The sequence below is a fragment of the Strigops habroptila genome, chromosome 6 (genome assembly GCF_004027225.2).
Source record: "Strigops habroptila isolate Jane chromosome 6, bStrHab1.2.pri, whole genome shotgun sequence".
NCBI lineage: Eukaryota > Metazoa > Chordata > Aves > Psittaciformes > Psittacidae > Strigops > Strigops habroptila.
In genome coordinates this window covers 21,754,210-21,770,979 of record NC_044282.2, presented here as the reverse complement: position 1 = coordinate 21,770,979, position 16,770 = coordinate 21,754,210, and the positions used below count along the sequence as shown (strand labels likewise).

At 38.0% G+C, this 16,770-nt stretch overlaps 1 protein-coding gene across 3 annotated transcripts in view; it reads right to left on the bottom strand.

Annotated features, from left to right (window-relative positions):
- The window catches only part of MMS22L (MMS22 like, DNA repair protein), a 94,078-nt gene that overhangs the window by 39,951 nt on the left and 37,357 nt on the right, over window positions 1-16,770 (bottom strand). The gene's annotated exons all lie outside the window — the stretch shown is intronic.

Below are 16,770 nucleotides of genomic sequence, written 5' to 3'. Positions count from 1 at the left end.
TACAACTATTTTCGATCAAAATAAGACAAATTTCCCCAATAAATTTCTGTACCATATGCAAAACTTCAGAACAGTAAACATGCCTCAACCTCTATTGCACTGCAGGCACATCATCTCACATCATGAGAGTTTAAAAGAAAAACACAAAACACATTTGTCCACCATCAATGGTGGGGAGCTTGCAGGAGCCACTAGGGGCTTTGTGATCAATCCAGACCATGAGGCACTTCACCTTTTGTTTTTGAGGGTTTTATTTGTTTGTTTTAAATGGAGGTAATGTTTTGTATAAAAGATTTCTTAGAAAATTACTGAAAAATTGTAATTACATTTTTATAAATTATAGGGACATCTTTCCATTATTTTTTATTCTTTTTAAATGTAAGACTAAATTTGGCTTACAAAGTATATTTGAAAGAACAGGAAGTCTGTTCACATGATCTTTGTTCAAGTTTATAGCTTATTAAGAACAGAAATACTAATATCTGTCATATAGGGAACATACAGTATTAGTTGCTATGTATTTAGCTGGAAGCAGCAAATCACTGCTGGTACACAAGGTCATTGTTATCGACCTTTCATGACAGCTCTTCCTGCTTGCCATCAGAGCAGGACAGAGTTACAACCAGAGACTTGAGGGTCATAGCAAATAAGCTGACTTAGCACCATTTGCTCTCTGTTAAAGTCCACCCCTCTTCAAAATATTCGAAAGAAAGATCCACCCAATCCCTTCTAAGGCCTTCTAAGTGAGCTCTTTGCTTGCAAAGTTCTAAAAAGATGGCACACATGCAACAATATCCTGGTATTATATGCAATAGTCCTGCCTTGAATACATACTGTTGAGTACGAAACCCATGTTCTCAATTCTTACTGAGAAATCAGAGAATCACAGAACAGTTGAGGTTGGAAGGGACCTCTGGAAGTCATCTTGTCTGGATTGCTCAAGCAAGGACACCTAGAGCTAGTTACTCTTGACCATGTCCATATGGCTTTTGAATATCTCCCAAGGAAGGAGACTCCACAACTTCTCTGAGGAACCTGTACCAGTGATTGGTCACCCCCAGAGGTCCCTGTTCAGAGGGACCTTCTTGCATTTCAGTTTGTGCATATTGTCTCTGGCCCATGATCACTGGGGAGCACTGAAAAGACCCTGGCTCTGCCTTCTTTGCACCCTCCCTTCAGAGAGTTCTATATGCTAGTAAGATCCCCCTGAGCTTTCTCTGCTCCAGGCTAAACAGTCCCACCTCACTCAACCTTTCCTCAGTCCCACAATTCATGTAGTTCTTCCCTGGAATCTCTCCAGTATGTCCATGTCTCTTGTGCTGGGCAGCCCAGAATTAAACACAGTACTCCAGATGTGGCCTCACCAGTGATAAACAGAAGTATCACCTCCCTCCACCTGCTGGCTCTGATTACTGCAGCACAGGATACCATCACAGATTTGAACCAGCACATTGCTGGCTCAAATCTCTGATGAAGACATATGGAAACCTTCTGCATCATTATGAGTCATACATGAATATAATTTATAGTAAGAATAAGAATGCGGTTTATCTGAGAAATTGAAATAAAGTAGAAATGCACTGAAAAAATGAGTGCTCAAAGTAATGCCAATCTTGAATAACCCTGAAGAGGGAAATTCTACAACCTGACTTAGAAACTTGTTCCAACATTTGACTATCTTCTGAAAATTTTACCCTTATGTCTAATAAAAGCTTCCTTCATCACAATCTCAGTCCATCGCTTACTACCTCTACACACGTCTGTGATGGGTCTGATGTCAGATCTTATCTATAACCACCTCATTAGATAGTTGTACAAAACAGTAAAATGCCTCCCTCCATCTCCCATCCTAGCCTTCTTTTCTGAAGGATGAACAAACCGAGTTTTCTCTGTCTCCTCTCACAGGGCATTGGCTCAAGGCCCCTAATCATCTTGGTGGTCCTCTGCTGGACTTAGGTTAGTATTTTAATGGGCTTTTTTTTGTACTGGGAACCCAATATGCTGCTCACTTATACAACATAATGTACTTGCAACACATTCTTCTGGAGCACCAGCAGGGCAATGAAGTGTACCTGTCTGTAACTACACAATAGCTATTACAACAAACTTTGTGACTTCTTACAAGCTAAGATTTTTTTTACCAATTCCTTACTATCTTGCTCGCAAAAAAATCCCACAAGAAATGACAACTATGCAGTGTGACTGAAAGGCCAATCAACTAATTCTCACAGGCCAGTACTGAAACCTATTTTTAAGTACGATCATTTCCAAAATCCTGCCTTTAGCTCTTCTGTGGGACTCTGAGATCAGGATAACACCAGTTGACAGAGAACTATTATGATGAGACAGATTAGTATCTTCTCTAAGCTACTGTTTACACTTCTTAAAATGTAAAAATACCTAAAAAAAATTTTAAAGCTTAACAGATTGACCTTAAACAGATGATTTCTTACAATTGAGAGCCCAGTAGTTTAATGGACTCCCCACACTGGAGAACAGACACCCACATACTGTACTAAAGTGGATCACTGTATAAGCTCACGGTGTTTCAATTCAAACAGATCAGAAGCATACAGATTGCTTTGGAAAAACTTACAATTTGAGATGTGATGGTAAATTTATGGCCACGTAAAAAACATTTAAATCCTTCTTAGACACACTATGAAAAAAATCAAAGTTTGGCAAATTGCTTGGAACAAATTCACTGAGGTCAACTTCACCACATCTCTCAAATGTGTTTCTTTTATCTAGCTTTAGAAATGCAGTTTCTCACATTGAACGTGTTCTTACCCAAACTCAAGTACCAAGAAGACAAACTGTAACACAGGCATTCTGGCTGCAGAAATTCAAATGCTGAGTTGGTATAATCTCAGTTGAAATTTCCCGATCTGATCAGGAGGTGTGAAATGGACTCTGAGGACAACTACACAAGGGGGGATGCAAAAGAACAGTAGCAAAATACAAACCTTAAATACTGAAAAAAACCAAACTAGAAGTACTAAACCCCACAATTACCTCTTCAGACATTCCAAATATAATTTCCAGTAACAGACCTTACCATTGCACATGAAACACTTTGTCATTATCATGCCATTCTTATTTATCAGGTAGGAAGCCTGAGAAAATACTTCAAGATTTTTGTCTTTCTCTTAATTTAAAACAAGACTGTATCAGAGAGGAACTGTAGTTCAAATAAAGTTTTCTTCTTTAAAATGAAATTGCTCCAGCTCCTCTAGCTGCCTTTGCAGAAAATAAAAAACTATACACATATGGATACTCTCTAGCAACCTGCTGGGAGTCATATACTGTAAATGGTTTAGGAAAATCTTTCTCTCCAAGAAAGCAAACAGATTTTGGAAGTCAGGCAAATTTGTGCTCAAGACAATGAACTACATTGTTTTCAAGTTCTGAAACAAAGTATTTTATTTCCTTCCTGAAAAATCAATTTTGTTCTTTATGGAGTATCTGTTGTGTTAAAGGATACTGTTTGTATAATACATCTTTTTACTGAAGGAGATTACTTTGGGTACAAAATATCCCCTACTAACATTGTTCTCAACATTGGTAATACAGACAGTAGAGCTAATTTTCTGTCATCCAGGAAGAACGGTAGGCTTGCTAAACTTTTATCATCATCCCTTCTGAAACACAGTAAAAATCACTGTTAGAACTGATAGTTTATTAGATCAAAGCTACCATCAACAATGTCAATTCTGCCTGGTAGTGTTAACAGGAAAATGTTTTATGAGTTCTACCACTGGGCACCCATTTAACTTCCAGCACCAGCTATGCTGTAAAATCGTGCAGATAATTTATTTGGTGACCTGCGTGTGTGGGAAGCATTATCCAGTGAAACTTCTCACAGTCTGACAAAATGCTTTGATTTGCACTGTTCAGATGATTGAACAAAAAGATTTAAGCAATCACGAACAATAGCTTTTATCTCCAAATGTGCTAAAAGTGTAATGTTACATGAGAGCAACCTATTGCCTTAAGATTAGATTTGATAAAATGCAAGTGATTTGATAAATACTATGTTTTAAACTTGTACACATTTTGGCCATTAGGCTGAAGTATTAGTGAAGTTCACATTTACCTTAAACATCATTTTTAGCAATTTCCCCACACAAGACTCATAAAGCCTCCATGGTATCCATGGTAACCTCTTTGCTTACATATAGCTTAAAATAGACATTCATTCCAATTAGGTGAAGTAAACAGAAAACAGCCATTCATAATTCCTCAACTTGTGCCGTCTTTTCTTTTAGATAGTATTCATCAGCCTTCAAAACAGTTCCCAGGTTAAGTCTGCCACATGCAGCCGATGACAGATCGGTCTGCCACCAAATTCTCTCTTCCCTGCATCAAGGCAGAACTGATTTAATTACTCCCAATAATATGCACAGTATACAAGTACACGAATCTAATAAAATCCTACATAATGCCAACAATGCAGATTCAATATCGTACTGTATTTCTTTTCAGTGTAAATATACTACTACTACTCTGTAAGGCTTCCTACAGTTTAATCTATTCTTTCTCTATACTATAAAAAATATTTGATTTATAGTATCCTGACACATGCTACAATGTCTTCAAAAAAGACTCACCTCAGACAGGAAACATGCTCAATAAATATTATATCTAATATTCCATTGTATTTCATATCAAAACATAAAGGGATGTAGTTTAAAAATTTGCCACACAGAATTTTTTAAAACATTCTGCTTCTATGGGCCTGTTTGGTACTTCTTTTAATCCTTAAGATGCATTCATCGAGAATTGTGGCTTTTTTAAGAAATCAGCTGATAAAGGCATTTCCTGATGTTTTCACACAAAAACCACTACAGTGAAAAACCAGCATGAGCCTTGAAGGGACACCTATCACTCTGCCTATGTTTAGTATGTCATGTCCTTGCTACACAGCATCACCTACCACAGATAGATGACACCTTGTTAATAATGTCAGAAATAACTGCTTAAAGTTCTCTGTGCAGCTGCTGGAAGAATTCAGAGACCTTGCAAGACACACAGAGTTAAATGTTTGTCGTGGTTTTCTTGTTTTGCTCTTCAAAACCTTAAACTAGAAAATCCCTTGAGTGAAAAGTCAGACAAAGGCTACCATCCCTTCCAGGGTTAAAAGATGCTTTTGTAAGATTTTTAGGTCAGATTAACCTTTTGCTCACAATAGGGCTGGTTATTGGTTTTATTTTTTACTGTCTTTAACACAGGTAAAAAAAATCAATATGAAGCGAGACAAAGGGCTCTGGAGGCCCTGGCTACACCAGCTTTTGGTTTGGCTCATACACAATCCTACAACATGCTGAGGCTGGGAAGGATTAGCCTGCTTGTGTTGAGTAAACCGATGATACTCAATAAACAGTTTCTGTTGTAAACCCCTTAGGACGTGCAAAGCCACACTAGTTGGCATTAGACCAGATAAGCTGCCGAACCAGCTGTAATCTCATTTAGACCTGAGCTGATCCTCCTGTCCTTTCATTCCACAGGATCAAAGCAAACCACTGAGGAGGCAGCTGTATTATAGCAGCAGTGCTTGCTGGATGCAGCAAACATTTCATAAATTTCTCTCCTTAAAGCAAGCCTGCACATAATCTACCCAGAGCCAGTTCAATCAATGGATTTCTGAATTCGTTAGTCTCATTATTACAGGATAACTGTTTTTTCCACATAATGTGGTAGTTGTTGCAAGCCAAGTTTGCAGAACAGCTCTTCTTGCTGACCGTTTCTTTCTGGTAATGTGCCTTTGCATTTTTTGCTGTGCCACATGAAAATGATTTAAATCACTTCAATGTAGTATTTTTTAAAAAACTGGAAATAAAACCAATTCACGAATATTCAAGTGGGAAGCCTTGAAATATAGTAAATCCTTCCAAGCATAATTACTGGCTACCTGCTCACATGCTTCCATGCATCAGTAATAATGACCAATGCTTTCTGAGCTCAACGACAGCAAATGATACTAGCAAAAGCAGAGATTATATCACTGTCGTAGCATAAATACAGACTAAAATTACAGATGTGAAAGGAGTCATGCTAAGGAAAAGATTTCTATTTGCTTTTTACTCCTTGTGTTCTCTGGAATTAAAAAGAAGAAATATTTTCATTGTTAAAGAAATGAATAACACAACTAAATAAAACCAGAAAACCACAAAAGCAACAGGTCTTATTAAACTAAGCAAAAATGAAATCCCAGACACTGTACCAAATAAGACTTCAGGGTGCAACATTCGATTTCTGTACACCACTTGGAGTTTCCATTGTGCAATTATAGCTAAAAAAAAAGTTACAGTGTAACCTTAAGAGCCCTAGAAGAACAGAAAGTGTAGTTCAGAAAATGTGTCAACCACTCCATTTCCCACCAGTGAAGCATGCCCTAAAACATCTTCACAGGTAAAGAAAATAAAATTAGATTTGTAAGTTACACTGGAGCAGGGAAATACTATTTTAAAATATTTTTAAGTCCTTTGATTTGCTAATTGTATTAATTGTTAAAGACCTAAGTTTTCTGGTGTAGATGCATCGGCAAAAAAAGAAAAAAAGGAAAAGGATGTAAGAAGAAATACGCAGTATAGCAGTGATTTTTGGGTCAAATAACATTAGCGATCCCTGGATCACTCCTTGAAGAATGAACAGGAGCCACAGAACTAAATTTAGCCAGAAAAATAGAGGAGGTCAGGTAACACAAGGTAAAAATAGCAGTACTTATGACTTACTGTTATTTGCAGCCAGTATACAATACATTCATGCACACAAATGGAAAAGATGAAGCATTCCTCACAGAGCAGTGCTCTGAGTTTCCAGAGTGCAAGAGAAAGATCTGTATCATCTGGGCATGCACATCCTAACCTACACTACACAGATCTATTGGACCTCTGTTATCTGGCCATTAGTGTGTATAATAAGATATGAAAAAATCTGTCCCTGTAATGAAAAGCTTCAATGAAGTATAATAAAATCAGATGTTTAACACATGCAAATGATTTTTAACAGATTACAGAGATTAGATGTTTAGTATGAAACTTTTTTTAAGCACAGAAGCACAGATGTGCTAGAGCATGTCACAGGCAGCTGGCAATGATGAACAAAAGGTATTTGCACCTATCCTCTACAGATGTGTAAAAACCCAACCACACACCTCTTCCTCAATCACTTCGAAACCATCTGATATGTTAGTTAATGATTCTCCTCTTTCCACTTCATTCTTCAGACATAAAGGGGTCCCATTTAACATAATCACTTAAGAGCAAAGTGATGGGTATCAGAACCCTAATTCTTCTAATATTTGCAAAATCCGCTCTTTTTAATAATAATAACACTATGATAGCAAACTGTAAAACTGTGTAATTATACTTTAATTGTATTGTGAGGCATGCATTAATCACAAAGTTTAAGTACCAAGGATGGCATTATAATAATTCTGTAAAACAAATTTAAGCTAGCTAACTAGGTCAGAACCACTAGCATGCAACAGGAGACCTCTGGGAATTTATCAGTTAATGGCTATTTATGTGCAAATGAGTGCCCTCCAACCCTCCCAAATCCTGTGTAGCTGAAGGGTATTTCTGTTAACCAGGAGCATGCTTAACTGCTGAGGCATAAATTAAACCATTTATTGGAATGATTTTAATTCTTCTCTCCCCCCACCCACTCTAACTACTCCCTCCACCCTCACTAGCAGCACAATTTACAGTATTAATTTACATGGAGATAGGATTGCTGAAGAGTTTTCAGAAATTACTCTGTTTCAAGGAAGGGGGGGGAGAGGAGGGAAGAAGGAGAAGATGACGACAAGGAGAGAGAAACTTTCAGTAAGAGGCCATAGCAGTGCTATACTCAATCTGCACATCTTCGAGAAGGCAGGTTATTAGAAATTTCAGAGGTTCAGTATTACAGTAGCACAGTGTAAACCCCTTCATAATGAACTCTAATGAAATGAAATTGTATTTTATGTCCTCACAGAATCGTTTCGTTTGGAAAAGACCTTTAAGATTATTGACCCAACCATGGCGCACTGCCAAGCGCACCACTGAAACATGTCCCTAAGCAAAGCATCTACATGCCTTTTAAATACCTCCAAGGATGTCGACTCCATCACTTCCCTTGCCAGCCTGTTCCAGTGCTTGACAACCTTTTTGGTAAAGAAATTTTCCCTAATATCCAACCTAAACCTCCCCTGATGCAACTTGAGGCCATTTCCTCTGGTCTCATGTTCTAAACTAGAAGACAATGAAGCTGAAGGGGGACTGCATCAATTGTATTTTCTGTCAAAATGCTCAGACCATACACATACCAAAGGTTTTCTTTTGAGAGACAAAACAACAAAAATTTCTTGGCTGCAGGAAAAAACACCTTCAATTTTTGAGTTTGACTTGGAAAAAACTAGTCATTTTTGATGTCTTAGGAAAACAGATACCTTTACAAAATACTCAGAATCAAGACGTATTAAATTTTCACTGTGATGTAAAATGGGGATGATTTACAGACAATATAAATGCTTTCTCAACACTTCATAACCATAGCAGTAATTTAGTACAGCAAGCATAACCTCAAGATTCACTTTTAGACTTACATTTTCATATGCTTGGGGCTTCTTTTTTCTAAGCACATGCACACATTTTCTCGCAAAGCCTAGGTTCCCAGAATAATGAAACAGTAAAAGTTTGATTATCCTAACATCAATTAACCATAGCTCCCTGTTACCCTAAACAGGGTCATGTCTCCCCAGTGTCTAATAATTACATTGTAAAATCCCTTGATTGCCTGAATATAATCACTCTCCCTGTGACATATGGATAATCATGGTTGTGCTATAGTTAATTATTATGTAAGAGATGATCACAGTACTTTCTGATGTCATCTTTGCACCTAATACAAAACTCCACGTAAATGTAACACACTGAACAAGTGCATTTCCTTCCCAGCTCAAGCTGCTGTAGAACACTCTTGAATACATAGGCGTGGTGTGAATCAGAGGGATTCCCTAGGAGCAAATCTTTAGCAGCTTTAAAATATTTTAAGCAGATACCTGGAACACTTACTGAAGTATTTTCAAATGCACATCACCAATAGCTAATCAATATATTCCTGTCCAGGAAAACAAATAATGCCAATGAAAATATTTGCTTTTATTCTCATACTTGACTTTTTGTAAGGAAAACAAGACTGCAATAAGAAGTAAAAGAAAACCTCATTGTCCTGGCAAGCACATATGTACTTGCCTGTTCCTCCCTTCTCCTGCCCCTCAATAAAAGATGACACACATCCCTGGCTGCAGCAAATGCTCCTGCTGCGTGCATAATGGCTGCCGTGGCTGCCTGTGTAGTCCCTGCATTACCATATAGAGAACCAGAAGGTTTCTGTTTCTTAACACGGATTTGCAAGCACACACATTAAACCAGAAACTTCATACCACTTTTTGATAAAACAGCCAGGAATGAATAAATGAACAGAACTATTTGTCAAGAGAAAAAAAAAAAAGTTCACTCCTGTATTTTCAGAAAGAATTAGCACAGCTGTATTATCAGAGCCTGCAACAAGCCCATGGTTACCTCTCTGTTCCCTACAGTGAGGGGCTGCCTTCCGGCCATTGGCAGGGTCTCAGCATTGCCCTAAGGCTTTAATTAACCCCGATTAGAGATAAACAGGGAGTTTATCTTCTAGTTGTGAGAAAGAGAGAATAGAGGATACCTTCAGCTTAACAGAGAACTAAGTAAACCACAAACTGCGTTCGCCTTTCTCTACTTGCTCCTCCCAGTAATATCAGGAAGGGACCCCCACAAAAACACAAGATGATGCACAATGTACACATTTCAGAGTATGCTCTACTCTTTCCATTTTGTTTTTAGGGAGGATAGATGGCGTACTATTTTAGGGTCATTTCACATTAGGCACATTTTCACTGTCCCTGGTTTAGTATCACTAGGAAGAAAGCTGAAGCATTTAGACATTGGTGATTAATGACACTTGGACTTGCTCCAAGCCAAATAAAACACACGACACACAGCTATGTGCCCTGTATCAACCAGCTTTCTTTAGACTATGTCTTAAAAAGCATTTTCAAAGTAGTTTTCTAGAGAGATTTCAAGACTCAAATAAAAAACCACCAAAACCCCAGGACCCTCTTCAGCAGAGCCACTGTGCTGTGCACACATTATGAGCCACCCTCATGAACTCCAGAGGGTGTTCTCCCACCCCAGAAATTCCAAGAACTAATAGGATACAGAAGCATGAAACCAGTTCAACTTCTTTCCCCCAAACAGAAAGGGGGAAATAAAAAAAATAGCTATTTCGGTACTTCACAATTTTTCTTGCTGACGATATTTTTTTGTTTTGTTTTTCAAAATATCAAAGTAATTCAAATTCTGGTTCTGCTTTCCATTTGAACACAGAGAAACACCCTATAATTTTTGCCCACACACAAACTCAAAACTCCATAACTCATTTTCATCTACTAGTTGTGCTAAACAGTTCCTTACTTTCAGTGATACCATTAAACACTGATAATACGAAGGTTACGCAAGAAGCCTCACACTAATTACGTCCTTTATGAAAATCTCTTTCATTCCCATAGACTCACACCATTTTACAGAAAAACTGTACTTGTAAGGCTGCTGTTTTCTCTTCCTTTCTTGTTACGATACCCAGAACAAGCAACCTGGAAGTTGTTTTATGTCCCAGAAGAAATTTCATTATAAGCAAAAGCATCCCAGGGGAAGAAGAATCAAATAAACTGAAAACAGTCAACTGAAAACACAGAATGTATTTAGATTCATCCCTTCCTTTAGTCACTGGTTTCATGAAAGCACCAAATTGCTTTTCCTGATGAGGTAGTCCCACAAGTTAGTAGTAAGAGAAGCTAGAACTGGTAAGTTACAGCTGTCAGTAACAGAATCTAAAAAATAAATTTGGAAAAAAGTAAGCAAGTGGCTATTTATCCTCATTGTAGCTATTATCCAGATTCCAAAGCACCAGTGATGGAGGTAGAGGGAACAAAACCCAAAAGCTTGTTCTACTGAACCACTGAACCGAGTCTTTCAGAACTGCACAAACTACTACTGCTGTTATATTCAGCACCTGGCAGGTGCTTTCCTTGCTTTTCATTTTCCTCCATTAAGATAAGTATATTCACGTGTTCAGTCAGCATTAAGGATTCTCCTTTGAGTTCGTTCAGCTTTCTTCCTCCTCTTTAAAGGTCAACTTTCTTTACAACACAGAGGCACAAATTAATTCTATTCTCCAGAGATGACCTCCTTTCATAGGGGCTAGCAATGGAGAGAAGAGTACAAAGGGAAATATTTTGTGCAAAGCAGACACATATGTATATAGATGATTTGTCTAACCACTCTTGAAGATGACAATGGCTTACTCTTGTCCCAGAATATGCACTTACTCTTTTACCCATTTTAGCGATTCTCTGCTAAGAGAATAGACCAGCAACATATGGGAATAGATGGGCAGAGGCACAGACTGCACTTTGGTATGCTAGAGAGCCTGAGGACGTTGTCCTGAGCCAGCTATCCATCCGCTGCCTACATCCTTCTGCACAGACTGTCAGTAGGAGGCAGCACTGACTCTGACAGCAGCAGCTCTGCACCGCAAAGTAGTTGGGAGCTAGCTTCATTCTTCTGTCATTATATAAGCAAGATGACACTGTTCTCTAATCCAGCCAAAGCTGATAAGTACCATCAACCTGTCACTTCCTACATTTCAAATTCTAACATTGCAGCATCAAAGAGTTTTTACATTTCGATTTCTTTTGCTGGCAGCGGTCGGTAGCCTCTCATTCTCCCACGGTGTTCTAATGCAGCATTTGCACACCGGGGTTACTCCCAGCCTGAATAGCAGGTCATCCCCTACTCACTGAGCTCATCTGCGGCCCATGTGCTAGGCAATTTAGATCCAATCAGCCCTTATTTAGCTCAAGAGTAATGAGCAGCATAGTGACACAGACTTAAGCCTGACCCTCAGGACACTGCTCATCAAGCAGTAAAACTGTGACAAAATCATTCATCTTCCACCCGCTGGCAAGAAATAATACTCGCACTCACTGTATTACTTTTTCAAGATATAGGGGAAAAAAAAAAAAGGTCCTGAATTTTCATGATGTGAGACATTAATTTGCAGAAAGCTGAATTCCCTTAAACCCCCCTGTTGCTATGAGCTCACCAGGGGGAAATAGGCCTTAGGAGACTGAAATGGAATAAAGAAAATTGCTTCAGCTTTCTGTTCATTTTAAATAAGCCTTAAATCTGACAAGAGATATCCTAAAGAGAGAAGAAATATATATCTTGTAAGGTAACGAAGAAACAATCAAAATTAAGAGATTAGAAGGCTACTTGCACATTATGTTTTTATTGGCAAACATATTTTTGTTTAACACTCACAACAAAAAAAAAATATATTCCATATGAAAAGCCATTCTCACACCTTGTGTGAAGAATAAAAGAAGGAAAACTAAGAGGAAAGTTAATTTGGGGAAAATAGTTTCAAATGTGTGACACTTCCATCAGAAAACAAATCTGTGCTTTATGTCCTTCAGGGAGCACATATTTCTCTAAACAACTGCAGGGTCCCAAGCAGCAGGTTCTCAGTACACCTGGATATGATTTTACTCTCTTTTTTGGTGGATTTACTCTTTCACAACAGTAAGTCTTGTACTGCTGTCAGGTAGGCCACAGAAAGCTTATGTGGATTAATTTTTGGTAGATAAAAGGGATACAATAGATGAAACACAGGAAAGTATTTCACTCTGTAGCACAGGGGACAGAGCTATGTATCTTCATGGTTGCTGTACGAATACTAGACTTGATTTTCTTTAGCTTTGGGCATCTACCAAGACTGGCTTTGTTTGGGCTCAACAATCAGAAGGTCCTCTGACAGCTTTTGTTGTTTCAGTTTGCTCTTAAAGTGATTCTAGAATAGAACAGAATTTTTCAATTGGAAGGGATCTACGACGACCATTGAGCCCAACTGCCTGACCAGTTCAGGGCTGACCAAGTTAAAGCATGCTATTTAGGGCACTGTCCAAATGCCTCTTAAACACTGACAGGTTTGGGGCATCAACCACCTCTCTAGGAATCCTGTTCCAGTGTTTGACCACCCCCTTGGTAAAAAAATAGCTCCTAATGCCTAGTCTAAATCTTCCCAGATGCAGCTTTGAACCATCCCCACACATCCTGCCACTGGATACCAGGGAGAAGAGCCCATCACCTCCCTCTCCACTTCCCCTCCTCAGGAAGCTGTAGAGAGCAATGAGGACATCCCTCAGCCTGCTTTTCTCCAAATTAGACAAGCCCAAAGCCCTCAGCTGCTCCTCATATGGCATTCCTTCCAGCCCTGTCACCAGATCTGTTGCCTTCCTTCTAAGGCAGATGCTCTCTTATTACATCTGAAACACCAATATGAAAATTATTTTAATCAATTATTCACATGGCTTTCACATGGCCACCTACCAATTCAAGAGAACAGTGAGAAGTAGAAGTGAATATTCCTGCAAACCTGAACCAATGCTAGGGATACACAGGAGCTTTCTATAGGTAAAGTATTAGGTACACAGCTCCAGTGCACGCTATTATCTCATTTCATTCCTTTGTATAGTCATACTCTCAGAGCAGAGGACACACAATCAACACACATGTTGGTTTTAGCTATTCAACTTTGAAGATCAGAATCCTGTAGAGCTTATGAATTTTACTGAAATTTTCAATAACTTTTCATGTCCTTCAACACTGGCAGAACAGTACAAATGGGCATAAATATGCCAGAATTGTTTTTAAAATAAAATTACCATTTATTATGTTGTTATGTCTGTGGTACTTCTCATTTCTCTTATGGGAATCGGTGGCAAGTCTCCCTGAAACTAGGCAAAAAATGTTTGGAGCACAGCAATGATTTTATATCTGGGCAAGTACTAGCATTTTATAGTCCTGTAACTCAGTGCTAATACTACAAAACCCAAATGCCAGGATGATGACAATAAGAGAAAGCTCATGTCAGAGCAATACCAGATTACAATAAAAGACATTTGAACACGTTTCAAGCACTTCTTTCAAGAATAACATATTGCAATGCTAGAACCTGCTGTTTCCAGGCACTCAACAGATTTCTTTGAGTCTGTGTCCATTTTTACAGTGAGTTCTGTCAAATCCATTAAATGCCTGTATTTTTATTAACCTAGGGTTTCTTTTTGTGTCATAAGGCATTCAGATGACTAGTGCCAGAGACGTGGAACAAATGAAAGCACATATGGGCAAGCATCCTGCATTTACCTTTCATTAAAGAAGAAGGAAAAAAAACCCCAACAAAACCCAAAAAAACCCCAGCATTCTAAAACACTGCTTAAAAACAGAAATAAAAAATAAAGGAAAAACTTATGTCTGAGCTTGAAGCTGAACGCTCCAAGTAAACATAGGAAAGAAGTGCTCTGCATTTTTATTTTGGGGAGTTTCTTTATTGTTTACTGTTTATTTTACACGTTTTCAAAAAGGAGACTGTATTAAAATACAATCTTACACTTCATACTGAATCTCACTATGAGGATCAAATACTTGGAAGTGCCATCAAGTAGCATCTTGTTTCCAAAGTTCAACTCGCCACATATCAAAATCTAATAAAAATGAGTCCGCCTGCCAAGTCATAGTTCTATTTAAATATATAGACACCAAAATGTCATAATGATAACAAAAAAAAAAAAGAAGTTGGTTAAAAAAGCTTATTTAAAATGGTCTAAGCATAGGTAAATAGAACAATCAAAAGCTACCAGTACTCTTCTAGCAGACAAGAAAAATACAAGAAAACCCTGGAAAGGGTTATTTTAAAATACAGTAGTATAAAAATGGTGAAGGTGGGGGCTTCTTTTCAGATGCGTTTTAGAAAAAATACAGGAAGAAAACAAGCGCCCTTTCAAAACCTTGTATGCCAAGTTTTAGCCCAGAGCAAGTTTTCACTGCTATGTTACAAACCCTTGAAAATAAAGGTTGATAATGGAAATGCTGACAGACCCTTAACCATAGCAGCACGAATAGCTATAATTAAAGAAGAGCTTTTGGCTACACCTTGCTCTGCAAATGAAAGATTGCCAGTTTTACCATATCCTCAAATAAAAGCAACTGGGAAACCTGGAATACGATTTTAGCAATCTAACAAGATATGTTAAAGGGGACTGCTAAAACTATCTGACATTTTAAGCTTTAAATACTGAGGCATTTAGTTAACGTAACCAAGTCAGTATTTTCATAATGCTACTTAATCAGCAATAAAGAATGCTCCTGTGAGCCATCATCTGGGGTTAGCAGAAAGTGGCACATGAAGTTATTATTTCCTAAGAGCCTAGAGGGAGTCGCTTCTCTCTTTAATCAGTGATCTGACTTCCTTCCTACCTGTAAATTCCCTGTCATACAGTTATAAAACCATTAAGAGTGCAGTGTACAGAAAAATTACATTTATGAAAGGCCTACTATGTTATATCTGCCTGAATTTTCAAAACATGAGAGAGAGTGGCATTGAACCATTTCATCCTTTTCCAAGTTTGAAGACAGACCAGGCCTAATCAGACTGGTTAAGCTAATAATAGTTTAACATCTGGTTGGCACAAAGTCATCCAAATCTTCTGAACCAAGAAAGTGGTTTCGGTGTTGTTCTACTTGTATGGCAACAGAGGCTTATTTTCAGTGAGTTTGTCAAAGTGGAACAGAGAACCAGTAACATTTTCCTGTTCCATGCAACCTGAAGATCAAAGCATTTTATAAACATTAAGGAATTAAGCTTCTCTGTAGATGGGAAAAATAGGCAGGTAACAGTAACCAAATGTATAAATACAGAAGCTGAAATAAAGCCTGTTAAATACAAGGCTCTAACAATCTCTCTCATACCAATTAGTATTTGAGTGTGTTGATAATTCAAATATTTCAACAGACCTGGTTTTTGTAAGAAAAGGTACAAATACTATCCTGTACCTTCCTTGTATGTGATGACCTGAGAAGTCTGCAATGAACTTCTATGTCCTCCTTCCTATGTTACAAGAGGACCACTTAACCCCCAGCTCTGGAAAGCTTCAGAATACTGTCAAGTTATGAAATAGGGAACTTTTTCACCGGTCTCAAATTTTTCCCCAATTCATCTTTAAAAACAACACAACAAATGCTGTGTGTTAGCTAATGGAGAAAATGTCAAAGTATTTTTGAAGTCTCCAATTTATTCCAGTAAATACATTCAGTTGAACTGAAATACTAAATAATAAATCAACTAAACTTGGTTTCATCCTTCATCTTTTTTCAAAAGACTGCCAGAAAAACAGTTGTCTTGGGATCTATAAGCTATTGACAGCTGCAGTCAAACTACTAGACAATAACAAAGAATCTAGTTAAAGAGAGATCTTGCATACAGGCCTCACTATTCCTATTATGCACTCTTTCACAGCTCTTTCTACATATTTCAGTCTTGCACATTTGAAGTAATGGAAGATCAATAGCTGCCTCGTAATATCTTCAAAAAAAAAAAAACAAAACACAAAACAAAACAAAAAAAACCCCAAACCCACAACAGTTTGGGCTTCAAACTGGAGGACTACTTCTCAAAGGCATCAGTAGACAAAAATATGCTTATTGAAGGGCACTGTGGATGTTGAAAACTGCACAAGTACATCAAAGCAAAACTGCTTGAAAGTGGTAAAATATGATTTCCTTATTTCCTATCAAACCCGAGACAAGTATTTAAATTTCCACAGCTGTTGTATTTGATTGCAACCTTGGT